General features: G+C 42.7%; 1 long non-coding RNA gene across 1 annotated transcript; it reads left to right on the forward strand.

The window, feature by feature from the left end:
* The first annotated feature begins 1,551 nt into the window (after nucleotides 1-1,551).
* Nucleotides 1,552-6,527, forward strand: LOC112487203 (uncharacterized). The gene is made up of 3 exons (XR_003050071.1): nucleotides 1,552-3,533; nucleotides 4,758-4,851; nucleotides 5,323-6,527. It is a non-coding gene; the product is annotated as an uncharacterized LOC112487203 (long non-coding RNA).
* Nucleotides 6,528-8,085: the final 1,558 nt, after the last annotated feature.

Genomic DNA, 8,085 nt, shown 5'->3' on the forward strand with positions numbered 1-8,085 from the left:
CGTACACAGAAGAAAACAACAGTCACTGATAAATGTTGATTTATTTTAGATCAATCGTGATTAATCAGAATGAATTCTGATCATGACTGATTGTTATTTAACCAAACAGGACTGAGGAGAGACCCACAGAGGAGGATGAAGATGAAACATGAGTGGAGAAGATGAGGTGAAGCAGCGAGCTGATGATGAAGCTCCACGACGAGATAAAGAGGAAGACTGTGGGCCACAGGTGAAGAGGCAGGAATGGAGGAGTCCTTCAGCCGCCGTACGACACCTCTCCACGTTGGTTCTGCCTGGGCACCTCTTCAAAATCAATTTAAGAAATTACCATTCAGCCAGAGCTCCCACATTAGGCTTTTATAATTTCATCTTCCTCCTCCAGTGCCTTTATTCCAGCGCCCTCAGTTCATCTCCGCAGCACAACCCCAGTGAATAATTAACCACAGCCGTGAGCAGGAAGACGATGAGCAGCAGCTTCTTCTTTTTTTTCTTTTTCCTCTCCTTTTTTTTAACCATTCACACACAGCTGCACATCTTCGGCGACGACTTCAACTTACAACTAATCCTCTTCCCACTCGCAGGTTTTTATGTAATCTCACGGATATTTCACCTGCTCTCAGCGTACGGCGCCACCGCTCGCTCCGAAACACAAACACAAGGAGTTCTCAAACTCGGCTTTAGAAGATGCAGTCTCAGACACACCTTATCATCTGCAAACACACACACACACACACACTTCTCTGCTTTTTTCCCCTTGTTTTCCTTGTAATGCTTCAGGTGAAAGGCGGAGGTGCAGTTGGTGTCGGAGGTGGGAGGGTGAGGAGGCAGGAGCGCCACCAGAGGACCCCTGGAGCAGGATGTGAGTCGTTCAGATATGAGTTCTGTTAGATATGAACGAGGCCAAAGCTATGGCTCAGCTTATCTGGAAAAGTGAATATAGACAAAAGTACAGCACTGCAAAAAACAACAAATATTCAATTTCCTTTTCAAGTGCTGCTGTTTATCTGTTTGAAGAGGAGTCGGCGTCGGAAGTTAGCTGCGCTGCCATCTACTGCAAGGTAATGTATAAATATTCATGAGTATTCAGAGGTGTACACTTTAGTTTTTTTGTTTTAACTGAAAACTCACGACTTTTTCAGAGATTCCTTCGTGTTATTTCCTCAAAATATGAAACTAAAATAAAAGGAACAAAATCAGTTTTTGTGCCAAAAGTCAAACTAAACTACAACGCTGACGACTTTTTACTTTTGGAATTAATTTTTTCCTATTGTATTTTATTGTATATGAAATATTTTTTCTTGCTGTGTCCCTAATAGGAACCCTGCTCCCTACTTTTGGAACCTCTGTCTTACGGTTTATAATAGACTCAAAAACAAGAAGGAAAATAGTCTGAAAGATTAACAGGAGTCAAACAAACAACAAAGGTAACGATGAAAAATCATCTGTTTTCTGACAACATTTTAGAAACTTCCAGAAGAAGCTGCTGGAAGTTTACGTACAAATCAATTTCCCCTTATCTTTGCGAGGGTTTCCACTGAAGTCCGAAGCGATAGCCCGGCCCTTTAAGTCCATTAACGACCTAAATCCACTTAAATGGCCGCGGCCGTTTGATACCTCGACATGGAAACACAGATTTAATCTCAAGGATAAAGCTTTGGTCAAGGCGAATTTTATGGCTCTTGGCACAAATGCAACGGTGGCCTGAGTTGATGTTGAGGGGTCAAAGGTCGAGGAAGCAACGACTGCAGACCACAAAGTAGCTAACGATAACAGACATGAGCCTGGGTTGAGGGCTGGTGTGTGAAAACAGCTGGGTCACCTTCACTCCCACGTCGTTATACTCTGCAAAAATACTTCTCATCGTTATTCAAAGCTCCGGGAAAAAAGGAGGGAAAAAAATTCAGTGCAAACAAACAGTAGCCAAATTGACGGCTAAATGTCAAGGACACCAACCTCCCCGAACAATCTTCGGCCATAATTCACCACAGACTTTGTGGATTATAGGTCTTTTTTTTCTGACAAATTCCTCCAACATTAGTGTCCGACGTCCTGCCCAGGGGCCCTCTGTGACACTTGAAGAGCTTTTATGTGGCCCAGAACTTAAATATGGATTTTTATAGCCCGTCGGGTCGATCAAACCCGAGAAAGAAGTCTCAAAAGTTCAAGTTGTAATTAGCGCTCTCTGGAGGCGTGCGGCAGCCAATCAGGTGATTCCTGTTTGACCAGTGATGCCGTGAGAACTGGATCTTTAAACCAGTGACGCCAAACTGAGGTGTAGTTGTTTTAAATGATCTCCTCCTGTTAACGGCCTTAGGTGTGTGGGGATGTGTGTGGGTTTTTTTTATACAGTACTATGTACAGGCCCCGCCCCCTATTTAGGTTCAATGGACATACATTTTTATTTTTACAATACTCATTCTAACGACCATTTAAACTGAGGAATGTGCCTTAAAAAAAATCAAGTGCTCCTTTATTAGGAAACATATGGGTTGATTTTTCTATTGACTATATTCTGTACAACCAGGTGCTGAACTCTACTGTACACGACATAGAGTATTTGTTTATGTCACGTACCCTAATGTACGACTATAATTAATCTGGTGAAGTTGATTCATTGGTCTATTCTACCGTGTTTTCACCAGATCTAATGAACAGCTTTTGCTTCGTGCAATAAAACATAACGTTGTTACAAATATCTGTCATGTTCACTGTGTTTCCAGACTCTTCTGCAGCTAAACGCCTCCTCAGGCTGAAAACCACAGGTGGTTGTTCATTCATGTCAGAGACGACAGTTCAGTCTAATGGGCCAACACATGCAATCACACGCACACACACACACACTGCCTGGAATGTGATTTTAATACATTTAGCTCCAAAAAGTGAATACATTACACTGTTCCTTCAATAATGTGCATATTATTATTCATAGGGGTTCATGGGGTTTTCTTTCCCTCTTTTTTTTATTTAAAAAAACAATCCTGGCTGTTTAGTTCAGTTTGTTTGTCTCCAGGTTATTTTAACATAATGTTTGCGTGTATGTTTTTGTCCAATCTTCCTGCTTTTAAATTATTTTTTATTTGTTTTGAATATATTTTTTCCTTTAGGTTTTTAACTGTTTTGCTTTTATTTTCCTGGCCTACACTCCTTCACTGTGACCCAGATTTAAGATATCTCTTAGAGGCAGTAAGTCTTGGAGAAGAGGAGAAGAAAAAGGAGAAGGAGAAGGAGAAGACACACAGCACACAACAAAATGTGACCTCTGACCTATCACTGTAGTCAGCAGGGGGCAGCTCAGGCACCTGGGGAGGAGAGTGTGGGGGCGGTGCCTTGCTCAGAACATAATCACGTGGCACCTGGTGGACCTGAACCTGAAACTTTCCAGAGTCAAGTGCAGCTGCTTAACCACCACAACTGCCCCGAGGAGGAGGAGGAGGAGAAGAAGAAGAAAAAGAAGAAGAAGAAGAAGAAGAAGAAGAAGAAGAATGAGACAGAATTCAGGACCAGAAAATCCTTTGCAGTACAAACAAAAAGAGGTAGAAGAAGAGAAACGAGACGTTCTGTTTTTCTGTGGCCATTGTTTGAATGTTGAGTGTTTTTAATCAAAGATATTTTGCTAACAGCTGCACCAATCAAGAGAAAGAGATTAGCAGCTAGAAAGCTAACTCTGCTAACAACAGCAGTTGCAAATGCTGGTTACGACAGCAACAGACCACATATTAAACCGTGGATTGACGCTGTTTACAGAAAACAACTGACATGAATGTGATGTCACCAACATCTTAATAAAAATCATCTTCGTCTTGATGATCCTCCTGAAGGCTGCAGCTCTGCAGGGGCTCATGGCTAAAAACACCTTATATGAGGTCAAAGTTCAACTTCTTCTCTATGGAAGTCACAGCCAAATGTAGTAAATTCCCCCAGTTATTCCTGAAAAAGTCAAGATCATTTGCCTCCCTCGGCACTGTGTGTATTATTTAGCATGAAACCAGCGACGGGCTAATAACAATGTTTGATTATAATCTTGATTACTTAATCAATATTCAGAGTTTTTTTTCTGTGTATTCAATTATCAACAGTGTGTTGTATTGTAATCACGATCATGTCTGTAGGAACAGTGTTTTCTTCCTTTTTTACAGAATCAGTCGCATTTCATTCCTTATAAAGTCCATTCCTGAAGGTTTTGACTAATTGGAACCATTAAAGTCCTGACACCAGTGCTTAATTTGTTTCCATGTATTTTATAGCCATCGTTTGTCCTATTAGAGGGCGCTGATGAAACATGGGGTGATTACACTGGTGAGTGAGTTAAAGTCAGTCGGTCAGTCAGTCAGTCAGTCAGTCAGTCAGTCAGTCAGTCAGTCAGTCAGTCAGTCAGTCAGTCAGTCAGTCAGTCAGTCAGTCAGTCAGTCAGTCAGTCAGTCAGTCAGTCAGTCAGTCAGTCAGTCACTGACTGTCACGGCTGTAAACCAGGTCTCAGGGTTGTTGTGGGACAACAGTCAGATTGACCTTCCTGTGTAAGAAAAAAGAAACTGGCATGAATTCAGGGAAATGTCTTAATTAGAGAAAGAGAGTCTCTGAGGACGGAGACATTGATTGGGTAGAGCTGGACGGTAACGACCAATCATGTGTGTTTGCTCAGGGATGAGGAGTCGGATTCTGTGGTTTAAACTCAGACAAAGATCGAGAGGCAGTGGAAGAAAAAGAACTCTGGGGAGGAGTAAAATCTAAAGTTGACTTTTTATCCACTATTTTCACAGAGAATATACCTGAAAGTGGACACTTCACTGGGTCTGTACCCAGACCTGGACACTTCACTGGGTCTGTACCCAGACCTGGACGTTGAATTAAGAGGTGACTTTAAACCTAATCCTCTATGTTTTCAACTGTGGTAACCTGGAAAAATAAAACCCCACAAACATGTGAAACTATGAAGAACATTCCCAGCACCTGCTGCCGGGCCAGGTCGTGCTTCTCACTCTTACACCAAAGTCAACAGAATTTGAGTCAAGAGAAAAACCAGAATTACATTAATTAAATCAGGGTTGAAGAGGTTTATATCGTAGCCCTGTTGTCAGGGGCTGGTGGTCTGATCTACAAGATGACCTGGAATCACCTGATATGATGTCTGTGCTTCAGAAGAAATCATTTTCTAAAATTAATTTACAGTATTTATCATTGATGTCTTTCTAATACTAGGTTTGATCAGACTGATGTTGACCAGATATTTTTTATTCTTTTTTTTTTTTNGTGTCTTTCTAATACTAAGGTTGATAAGATTGAACCTGATGTTGATTTCTTATTACTTTTTTTTTTTTTTTTTAGTCCTTGGATAACACGCCTGCTGTGGACCAGAATCATGTGGTTCTTGCTGATCTGGATCTGAAATGGACCTCGCCCCTCATGCTGTAAATATTCTGCAGACTTGTCTTTTTGCTTCATATTATTATATTATATTATATTCATAACTGCGTTGCTCTGTGGCCCCAGAAGTGAACGGTCAAATCTTTTAGAAATGACTGGCCAGAGGTTTTTGTTGTTTTTCTGAGTAGTTTTAATGATGTTGTTTTATTTTGGGGTTTTTTCTTTTTCTTGGAGAACTGTGAAACTTGGTGAATGTAGTCCTGGTGATTTGTTCTGATGTGGCATGACTTTGTTGGATGGTTTCCAGAGTGGGTTTTTTATGGGAAAACGAGGTTTTACACTGTGTAATTAGTGCAGAATTTTTTTATCCGTGGAGAAAATGATTCTAAGAGCAGATACGAATGAAATCATCAGAGGTTCTAAGAGCTTTATTAAAAATGTAGCCACTGTGTATGATATTTTCTAAAGAAAAAAAAACAATTAACCAGAAGATTTAATTTACCACTAGGTGCTGCTAAATCCATCAGTGTGAATTAAATGATGTCCACAGGGTAAGAATTATGTTTTTTAACATCATTTCTGTAAGACTGCAAAATTATGCAGCACCCAATCAAAGAAAATGTCGCAAAAAGTTATTTTCTGGCTCTATAAAGTTTTGTGTATAATGAAGTAAAAGTATTAGTACTGCAAAAGTGGCGAACCGCTTATTTCTTCTGGAAATAAACAAAATAAAAAAATACAAATAAAATATCGACTCTTGCACGGCAGAATAAAAATCTCTACGCTTTTTCAGCAGAAGTCAGCACAAATGCCACCTGCTGCACGTTCCAGGTATCTACGCTTTTTTTTTTTTTTTTTTTCTTTAACTCAGTTCTAGTTTTGACGAGTAACAAACTCTGGTGGCGTTCCTCCCTACTGTATTTTTAGCAACACGGGAAACACAAACACACTGTCGACACTTTTTTGCAGGCTCAGTGGAATTTGTTAGCGTTCCACTCTGCCCACCGAGTCCCACAGACCCTCCCCTGATTCCCTCCCCCACTCTGCAGTCACAGCAGCAGAAAACGCAGCTTGTAACGTGTGACAGCTATTGACAGCGACCGTGTACGACTTCACTGAGTCCAGCCAAGCACGGCACCAGTCAACCTCCGATTCACCTCCCTGCCTCCCACCGACCGGCTCTGATATAAACACGACGCCAGCAGAGCACTGGTTTGACCGACGCAACATGCTGCCTGTCGGCCGCCGTGATGCAAGTTTCCTCCCCCCTCCTCCCCCCTCGTCCTCCCTCACTCCCATTTCTGCCTGTAATTTTGATTTCCTTCAGCTTGCATCACTGTGAGTGACTGCTGTGGCTGGGAATGTGAACGTTTCATTAGCATCACGCTGCAGTAACTGGCTGCTGATTAGGGCACTATGGAGGGGGGGGGGGCAAAAGAAGTTACCCCTCTTCTCAGCGTTCAGACGCCAAACCTCAGCGGACGTGACGCGTGTCTCTGGTTTCATCAGAAGACTCCAGAGGATTTAGTTTTATATCATTTTTTTGCCAACTAAAGTTTTTCTTAGTGAATGCTAACAGACGGACAGGCGGCCGAGTTGGTATTGATCTGCTGAGGCTGGGAATGAAATTCAAAGGCATAAATAAAGCTTTGGGGAGAAGGCTGGTCAAATTTAATTCAGTGTAAACATTTTCACCAAAGAGGCAGACTGAAATTGGAAGAGGGAAGTCGGCGAGAACAGAAGGGGAAGAAAAAACAAAGAGGGAGAAAAAAGAAACTCCTCCGTCCCTGACTCCAGCTCTGCAGCTCGTTGGCTGGATGATGCAGAGCTTTTCAGCCCCGGTGCTGGTTGTGGCTGCGGTCCATGAAACCGTGGGCCACACTGAGGTGTTCACCCTGCCAGTGTTTTTCCATGTGGACAGGGATGAAGCAGCGTCCACGGCCTGTGCTCCAGGTCCAGTCTTAAAACGCACATAAATGGCATCTATTGTTGTTGTTTTTTTAACAAAGGGAGGTTTGTGAAGCGGAGAGCGTTTTCCACCTGTTTTGGATGATCACACCGTTTGACTGCGGTCGGTGGCATTGCAACAATCAAGGCATGAATTGCTTCATCTTTGTTTATAGATTTGTTTATTTCAAATGTTTTGGGTCTAATTGCAGAGGAGAGAGAAGTTCTGCAGGTCGGCCATTAGTGAAACAAAACAAAACCAAACAACTAGAAAAACCCCATCGCTGTGACTCACACCAGCACAAAGATAAATCCTTTTTCTACACACACACACACACACACACGCTTGTTTGACTCCACACTCACAGAAGTAAAGACAGCGGGCAAAGATAAGAGGCAGCAGCTTTTTGTATTCGAGCCCACACAGAAAAGGAAGCAGTCCATGTGAGTGAGTGAGGGAGGGAGGGAGGGGGGGGGGGGGGGGGGGAGTTTATATCCTTGTATTATCTGCTGCCTGTTGGTGCTGGTGTCTGTACTGCTGACACAGAAGGAATAAAATGTGGAGGAAAAAATAAGAGGTGAGAGAAGGAGGGAGGTGAAGTGAGGTGGAGACGGACTGACGGACGGAGGAGGGAGGGAGGAGAGGAGAGGAGTAATGGCAGAAGGATTGTGAGAAGGAGGAGGGGGAGGAGAGAAAGTATCATCAGAGTCCCACTCTTTAGGCCGGGGCGGGGGTTTCGGGGGGGCAGTGAAACATCGGCAGCGGCTGCTAGCTTG

This window comes from Cynoglossus semilaevis, chromosome 7 (genome assembly GCF_000523025.1).
Source record: "Cynoglossus semilaevis isolate Cse_v1.0 chromosome 7, Cse_v1.0, whole genome shotgun sequence".
Lineage (NCBI taxonomy): Eukaryota > Metazoa > Chordata > Actinopteri > Pleuronectiformes > Cynoglossidae > Cynoglossus > Cynoglossus semilaevis.